Raw genomic sequence first — 9,632 nt, forward strand, 5'->3', positions numbered from 1 at the left:
ATCCGGCAGGAAGCTGTGGGAGGAGAAGGTATTTATGGGTAGTGCACAGGTGAAGCCTAATTAAGTCAGCACTACCTCTCACAAACCTTAACCCTTAATAACCACTTTAGGCCAGGCACCAATCACTGGTGCACTGGCCCTTTGAATCTAAGAGTCCCGGCGCGCGCGCGCCCTAGAGAGCGGGGACGCACACGCCGAGACGCTGGAGTGCTGCCTGGGGGCATACGCTGTGAGCGCTCCGAAGCCAGCAGGGGGCCCGGAGCGCTCAGCGTAACAGACGCCTTTTGTAAAGCTTTGTGGGAAGAGCAGTCGGGGAGCCTCGTCTTCTGAGCGTAGGAGAAAGGTGTGTCTTTCACCTTATTTTGTTTGGAGATTTTGTTTTAGGTGATAGAACGTTAACCTTGTGAACAGAGGCCATTGAAATTAATGGGATTTGGCTTGTTGAGCGTTTTAGAGCTTTAAGCAGAAAATCGCTAAGGTGTGAACAGAGCTTTATTGTCAGGTGATACATGTTTTCTGTTTTAAAATAACTTCTATTAAAAAAATATATATATATATGTTGCAGTTTACCAGTTCTTAGATGTAACTGCATTTGTTTTCTATTTTCAGCCTTTCTACCCTATTTTTACCTGGTGATGCTGCCACACTTGCTTGCTGTACTGTATCTATGGAAAAGTAGCGTCGTTAACGTAGGGTACACTCCGGATTTGGACTGCCAAACACTCCCCACATCTATAGATATAGGGAAAATGTTTCTTCTGGCGGTATCAATGTTTTTTTTTTTCATTAACTATTGAAACAGATATAATTCTCAAGCTTTCAATGGTAAATATAACTGACCAGAATTAAGCAAATAAGAGAAATTCATTTTTAGGTTTTACACAAGTCTGGAAGATAAAAAGCTTTAATTGATGAGGTTGCTACTTATGTTTAAGCACATGCTGCCATCTAGTGTTTGTCATGTTAACATCTTCATCTAGCTTGTTCCTAAGCTGTGAATATACTGTATGTTTTCTGTAAATTACAATTAAGAGGCTTGTGTGTTTTTTTTGTGGTTAGGACTGAACCACAGTTACAAAATGTCTAATCTACCTCTATGCCAATTTTTTGTTCCATGATTATCTAAATTGGTATGAGAATATGTAATGAGAACATTTAGCATGCTTACTAATTGTCCGTGCTTACTAATTTTTGACTACTTACATTCAGTAAAATGCTGTAAAAATTCCCACACAGTATTTTTAAAGTTCTGAAGAATTGTGTTTGAGTAAAACAATGCATTGTAGAATAAAAGGCAAATCTCCTATTTGTACATACCATACATTTTTGTATCTTTTTAGGATATATTTTCATAATGAGTTGTAGCACTACTGCCTTGGGAGCTGCTGGTTACGGGTTCCCCTGGGTTACCATTAGCAACAATAGAACAGTCTGGCATTATTCCAAGTGTTTTACCTCAGACAAGAAACAGTCCAGTATCTTTGGGTTTTAGGTTTTATTTTGAACTTGGATAGGAGAAGGGAATGAGTAGAATACTCCAAGTTAAAGAACTATGCACAATAGGCTGGGACAACTTGAATAGAGCTGAATAGCGCTGGTTAGCGCTGTATAATGCTGAGCAATGCTGAGTAACGCTGAATAGAGCTAGTCACGGCTAGGCCGCTGCTTCAATTTGCCCTCAGCTGTGAATGAAGTAATAGAGCTTCCTGAGGTAAACTGTATCCTGAGGTAAGCTGTACTCTGAGGTAGACTGTACTGCTGAACAACTTCAGGGCCCTTCCTGGCACCCCCCTTGTCCCTAATCTTCAGGGTTAACTACTTGGCACCCCCTTTCCTGAAACACTCTGTGTGAGCTGGCTCCTTGATCCCCTGACTTCTCTGGGGTGGTTTCCTCTCCTAGGCAGACCCTTGATCAGATCCCTCAGTACTCATGATACTGTTTTCCCAAAGTCTTCTGCCCAACAGCTCCCCTGGTCAGCACATTGGATCCTCTGTAGCCCAGCTCTACACCTGGTTCAACAGGCCAACTGCCTGAACCACCTTCCTCACATCAGCAGGAGGAGAGACAGCCATCCACCTCCTCCTTGGACTTTGCTCCCACCAAAAGACACCCTGTCACATGCTCCCGCTGGATTTATAGCCAATCCCAGGATGCATTGCAGCAATGCCCACCCACTGAGACAGCCATAAACCCTGGTGTGCTACTGGTTAGGTTTCCTCCACTGTCCAACTGTCCAATTATTGGATACAGTGGGGAGACTCCCTTAGACCCAATAAATCACACCTGGAAACATGTGACAGGCTAAACTAACAGATCAGGCTCTCCTGATAAGCAGAACAGAGCCACCAAATGTGTTTTCCTAGCACCTACCTAGGAGGGTGCTACAGAGTTTTAAAGCATGTACTGCTCATTGCACAGATACATTTATTACCTGTACACATTATTAGCACTGTGGGCATTGCACTGGAGGATTGGGTGGAAAATGCACTGGGGGATCTATCTGTATGGAACTTCTATGCCTTCAATGTATTCACATGGGATTTGTCCAGTTGATTTATTACTCTTTAACAACTTAGAAACATATGGGTAGGTTAATTAATGTCCTTTATATTGGTCCTACGGTGGACTACAGGTGCTGAAACCCATAGTCCTTGAATGGTCCATATATTTATGCACCTTGAGCCACCAGGTGCTCTATGCAGGCAGCCTATTTAAGATTATGGGGACACAGTGGCCACGCAGACACAGTCTCACATCCTAAATTGAAAGCTCTACAGGTGCAGCTGAACAACCCCAAAACAGACAGCGTGAATGGGGAGCAGGTGTTTTAAATTTGGTGTTATCGCTCTCACTCTCTCATACTGGTCACTGGAAGTTCAACACGGCACCTCATGGCAGTGAACCCTCTGAGCATCTGAAAAAAAGAATTGTTGCTTTTCATAAAGATGGCCTAGGCTATAAGAAGATTGCCAAGACCCTGAAACTGAGCTGCAGCACAGTGGCCAAGTCCATACAGTGGTTTAACAGGACAGGTTCCTCTCCGAACAGGCCTCACCATGGTCGACCAAAGAAGTTGAGTGCACGAATAGAATCAAATATTTACAAAAATGTGAGGGGTGTACTTTTGGGAGATACTGTATGTAGCCAATAAAGATTTTCAATGTTTGAGTCCACAGAGTTTCCAACTTATATCTATCAATGTTAAAAGTACTGAGGGACTGCACATCCCAGCCAGGAGCACCAGGTTTTCAGAATTGGGTAGCATCACCAGCAGTACAGCTTGGGCATTGTATTCAATGATTCTAAGAGATCCCCATCTGCATGAATTTCCTCTATGCCCGTGTCTACAATTCATTCTGTTCTCTAAGTACCTCCATTTGTATTTCACCTATTTAGAAGCTCTGAGAGCAGAGAGTATGTTTCACCCTGCTGTCCACTGGATAGCACAGATTTTGCTGTGCTGATGATCAGTTGCTTAACTACTTTTCCAGAAGCAGGTCTGAGAATGTTATCAACCAACTGGTGGGCAAACTGCATATCTAATCATCTATATCAGTGTCCTGCTCCCTCCCTGGAATATACACATCTAGGATTCAGTTCACACTGCTTTGACATGGGATCAGACTTGTGAGACCTGAAGTCACATGACATGTCAAATTCAATATTTCCCTATAACTGGTAATACACAAGTCAGTCAGAAAAGGTTCCTGCACTACTTTGGTCCAACTTGGGTGCGATTGCAGCCCTTGTACGTTCTCCTAAATCGCATCAAAGTCAGATCACGTCAGGAGGAAGTCACAGAGCAAAGCTGTATGACTTTGCCATCGCAGCAGTGTGAATAGAGCCTAAAGGGAGCTGGAAATGTGTTCTATCACATTTGCAGGAATCATTTTTGATGTATCACTCCCCCTACTGGCTGTTACGAAGAGCCAAGAAAAAGCAACTGCAGCTACAGGTATGGACACATTTTCAAAGAAAGAAAACATTTTTCAACAATACTAATACAACATTTTAGGTCAGTCATTTTGCTTGTTTTAATTCCTAATGTAATGTGAATGCAGTAACCTCTTAAAAAACAACAGGTAAAACCAAAATACAACCAAGTAATTTAAATGCCTATATGTAGCATTTTTCCTTTCCATAAACATTTTTTTTATTTACTTGCAAAAGTGTTGTGATGTACTTTTGAAATCAGTAGCAAATGTATTACTCCAAGAATTAATTCTCCAGCACAGCCCCCTTTTTATGTTACAGTTTTCTCCTACTCTTTAGGGAGTGTCTAATTACTGTCTTTGCTGGCCCAGCTCCTTCTCTAACCTCAAAAGCTTTTATGCAGCATCCAGGGAGAAGCGAAGAGGAATACTATAGAGCAGGGCTTCCCAAACTTTTTTGGGCCGAGACCCACTTCTGAATACAGTTATTTTTCGGGACCCACTTGCTTGTAATGGAATATTGTAAAGCGTTACAGAATTTGTTGGCGCTATATAAATGCAAATAATAATAATACATATTTTAAAGGGAGGGGGATGTTAAATTAAAAATATAAATTTACTTCTTTTTAATTTATTGTTGAATACACTTACCAGATGTTCTAAGTGATGGGGTCAGAAACCTGTGGCATGTGTGGCATATAAGCGGAGTTGTAAGTAATCAGCACCCTCATAGACAGTATACGGCAGGCAGAGGACAGAAATAAACTACCCCAGGACAGTGATCAGCAGGCTATATGGCACTCGCCCTCCTTCCTCTTCCAGCGGTCCACAGAGCCAGTTCGTCTCTGTCCGCTATAGCTGAGAGAATCCCAATGCCAGTCTAGCCAACACCGCTGCCACCAAGAGGGCCGCGAAGCTGGCTCTGCACTCCATGAACATATCCTACATAACAGTCCACATACGTACTCACTGATGCAAGTATCCTCCTCGTGGGAAATGCAGACCAGCCTCCATAAACTGCGTTGGTGGGGTCCTGAATCCATCCCGACCCACAGTTTGGGAACTCCTGCTATAGAGTGTCACTTAAAGCGGAGTTCCGGCCTCGGAAAAGTTTTTTAGAAAAAAATACTCCCGGGACAGTCAGGGCTAGTGCATTCCACAATGGATAGCCTCTGAACTGTCCCAGGTCGCACTTACCTTTTAGAAAAAATACTTACCTTGAAAATTTCTTGTCCAGCGCTGCCATCTCAGGTGTGGGCAGCTGAAGCCAGGGCGTCCTCTTCGGTGTCCTCTTCCGTGCCTTCTTCGTCCCAGAATGCCCTGCACCGGCCCCACTCGTCACTTCCTGGGCAGGCATGTCATCCCTGCACAGCTTCTGGGCATGCCCAGAAGCTGTTTAGCAGGGAATGACGTGCCTGCACCAGAACTGATGAGCGGGGCCAGTGCAGGCGCATTGACTCCTGGTAGCGGTGATGGAAAAAAAACAGTGTGGGTCCCCACCCCCAGTCCATACCAGGCCCTAAAACTTATAAAAGTCCAGTAAAGAGACACTGTAAAATTTTTCTTCGCCTGCATTGTTCGCTAAGTTTAAACACACTTTTAAAAAAAAAGTACGTTTACAATTTTGTGTTGGGCAATATTCATAGCCCTCTTGTGGGCCACAGGTTGGAGACTCCTGCTCTATATAGTCTTTAATGTAAAGTTTTCCTTTCTTTGCGTTGATTCATTTTTCTATCTTATGTAAACAATTTATAAAAGCTACAGTGTAATTTTCTTTTAAAACCAAAGTAATATTATTTTGATCCATTGTCGCAGTGCCCTTAAATGGCATGGGGCCTATAAGTCTGTGCCTACTCTGCCTATTTGGTAATCCAGCCCTGGTTTTCCAGGACTGTAGGCCAATAAGTCTCTACTGCATTTTATTATCTAACATTTGAAGTATGAATGCAATATTAGGTTCTATTAAACATCTCTAGAACATGTGGCTGAAGAAAAAAACCCAAGCTGCAATGTACTGTATCTATTTTCAATCACAATATCTTCATTGTATTGTAACTTTGTTAAGGTTTTTTGCAATTAAAATAATTTTTTCATTTCTTTCCCTTATTAAAGTGATTGTAAAGTCTTGTTTTTTTTTCTATTAAAATAACAAACATATTATACTTACCTGCTCTGTGCAGTGGTTTTGCACAAAGCAGCAGCGATCCTCTTCTCGGGTCCCTGGCTGGAGCTCCTGACTCCTCCCTCCTGTTAAGTGCCCCCACAGCAAGCAGCTTGCTATGGGGGCAACCGAGTGGAGCTGCAGCTCCGTGTATCTATTCAGACACAAAGCTGCTGTTCGGCCACGTCCCCCTCTCTCTCTTCATTGGCTGACTGACTTTGATTGACAACAGTGGGAGCCAATGATTGACAGCAGCGGTGTCGCACTGCTGTCTCAGCCAACCAGGAAGAGAGTCCCAGATGACCGAGGCATTCGTGAAAATTGCTGGATCAAGGGGGGGCTTAGGTAAGAATAAGGGGGAAGTGAGGGGGGCTGCTGCACACAGAATGCATTAAGATAAAAAAAACCTTCTGCCTTTGCAACCACTTTAAAGCACAACTCCAGCTTACAGCTTACACAGAGCTGAAATACATAAATAAGCTGCTTACCTTACAAAATGCTTATTAAAAAATGTATATACCCTTTTGATCCAACCACTTGCTTAACCACTTAAGCCCCGGAAGATTTTACCCCCTTCCTGACCAGGCCCTATTTTGCGATTCGGCACTGCGTGACTTTAACGGACAATTAAAGTCGGTCGTGCGAGGCTAAACTAATTTGACGTCCTTTTTTACCACAAACAGAGCTTTCTTTTGGTGGTATTTGATCACCTGTGCGATTTTTTGATCATGCGCTATAAACAAAAAAAGAGCGTAAATTTTGACAAAATAACAATATTTTCACATTTTTTTATATGAAATTCCCAAAAAGAAAAATTTAAAAATCAAAATTTTTTAACATTTTTGGCCAATTTGTTTTGTGAATTTGGTTTCTCATGATCTGAGAGTCCTTCAGGTGCCTTTTGGCAAACTCCAGGCAGACTGTCATGTGCCTTTCTCTGGGGAGTGGGTTGTTCTTCTGTAAGGTTCTCCTCTCTCCACAGAGAAACACTGGAGCTCTGTCAGAGTGACCATCGGGTTCTTGGTCACCTCCCTGACTAAGGCCCTTCTCTCCTGATCACTTAGTTTGGCTGGGCGGCCAGCTCGAGGGAGAGGCCTGGTGGTTCCAAACTTCTTCTATTTATGGATGATGGAGGTCACTGTGCTGTAGAAATTTTTCTTTACCCTTCCCCAGATCTGTGCCTTGATACAATTCTGTCTTGGAGGTCTACAGACAACTGTTAACTGTGCAACCTTATATAGACAGGTGTGTGCCTTTCCAAATCATGTCCAATCAATGGAATTTACCACAGCGGACTCCAATCAAGTTGTAGAATCATCTCAAGAATGATCAGTGGAAACAGGATGGGCCTGAGCTCAATTTTGAATGTCATGGCAAAGGCTGGGAATACTTACAGTATCTCACAAAAGTGAGTACACCCCTCCCATTTTTGTAAATATTTTATTATATCTTTTCATGTGACAACACTGAACAAATTACACTTTGCTAAAATGTAAAATAATGAGTGCACAACTTGTATAACAGTGTAAATTTGCTGTCCCCTCAAAATAACTCAACACACAGCCATTAATGTCTAAACTACTGGCAACAAAAGTGAGTATAACCCTAAATTAAATGTCCAAATTGGGCCAAATTAGCCATTTTGCCTTCCCGGTGTCATGTGATTCGTTAGTGTTACAAGGTCTCAGGTGTGAATGAGGAGCAGGTGTGTAAAATTTGGTGTTATCACTTTCAACTCTCATAGTGGTCATTGAAAATTCAAAATGGCACCTCATGGGAAAGAACTCTCTGAGGATCTGAAAAAAAGAATTGTTGCTCTACGTAAAGATGACCTAGGCTATAAGAAGATTGCCATGACCCTGAAACTGAGCTGCAGCATGGTGGCCAAAACCATACAGCGGTTTAACAGGACAGGTTACACTCAGAACAGGCCTCACTATGGTCAACCAAAGAAGTTGAGTGCACGTGCTTAGCATCATATCCAGAGGTTGTCTTTGGAAAATAGATGTATGAGTGCTGCCAGCATTGCTGCAAAGATTGGAGGGGTGGGGGATCAGCCTGTCAGTGCTCAGACCATACGCCGCACACTGCATCAAATTGGTCTGCATGGCTGTCATCCCAGAAGAAAGCCTCTTCAAAAGATGATGCGCAAGAAAGCCTGCAAACAGTTTGCTGAAGACAAGCAGACTAAGGACAGGGATTACTGGAACCATGTCCTGTGGTCTGATGAGACCAAGAAAACGTATTTGGTTCAGATGGTGTCAAGCGTGTGTGGCGGCAACCAGGTGAGGAGTGCAAAGTGTGTCCTGCCTACAGTCAAGCATGGTGTTGGGAGTGTCATGGTCTGGGGCTGCATGAGTGCTGCTGGCACTGGGGAGCTACAGTTTATTGAGAGAACCATGAATGCCAACATGTACTGTGATATACTGAGGCAGAGCATGATACCCTCCCTTCTGGGCCGCAGGGCAGTATTTCAACATAATAACGACCCCAAACACACCTCCAAGATGACCACTGCCTTCCTAAAGAAGCTGAGGGTAAAGGTGATGGACTGGCCAAGCATGTCTCCAGACCTAAACCCTATTGAGCATTTGTGGGGCATCTTCAAACAGAAGGTGGAGGAGCGCAAGGTCTCTAACATCCACCAGCCCCATGATGTAATCATGGAGGAGAGGAAGAGGACTCTAGTGGTAACCTGTGAAACTCTGGTGGACTCCATGCCCAAGAGGGTTAGGGCAGTGCTGGAAAATAATCGTGGCCACACAAAATATTGACACTTTGGGCCCAGTTTGAACATTTTAACTTAGGGGTGTACACACTTTTGTTGCTAGTGGTTTAGACATTAATGGGTGTGTGTCTACTGTAGTTATTTTGAGGGGACAGCAAATTTACACTGTTATACAAGCTGTACACTCACTACTTTACATTCTAGCAAAGTGTCATTTCTTCAGTGTTATCATATGAAAGATATAATAAAATATTTACAAAAATGTGAGGGGTGTGCTCACTTTTATCAGATACTGTATGTACATGTGATTTTTTTCGTTTTTTATTTTTAATAAATTTGCAAAAATTTCAAACAAGCTTCTTTCGTGTTGTCATTATGGGGTATTGTTTGTAGAATTTTGAGGAAAATAATGAATTTATTCCATTTTGGAATAAGGCTGTAACATAACAAAATGTGGAAAAAGTGAAGCGGACGGAACAATTTTTGTGAGCCCTTGATTCCCTAAACTGCGCTATTAGTAATATGCGCTAGCAGTAAACAATACCACTTTCAAGTGCTAACACTCATTCTTCTGTAAGGCCCCTTTCACACTGGCTTTCTGATCAGGTCTGCCTGCCAGTTTCTCAGATGGACCTGATCGAACGCTCCATGCACCCCTATGTGGTAGCGGATGTCAGCGGTGGCATGTCCGCTAACACCTGCTGCTATCCGATCTGATCCTGTCCGTGAAATCCAGATGGATGCAAACCCTATTTTCCATCCGTCTGGAAGATCGGATTGGATGGGATCGGATGAAAACGGGCAGGCGGA

Source organism: Pelophylax lessonae (genome assembly GCF_965119305.1).
Source record: "Pelophylax lessonae genome assembly, chromosome: 1".
Lineage (NCBI taxonomy): Eukaryota > Metazoa > Chordata > Amphibia > Anura > Ranidae > Pelophylax > Pelophylax lessonae.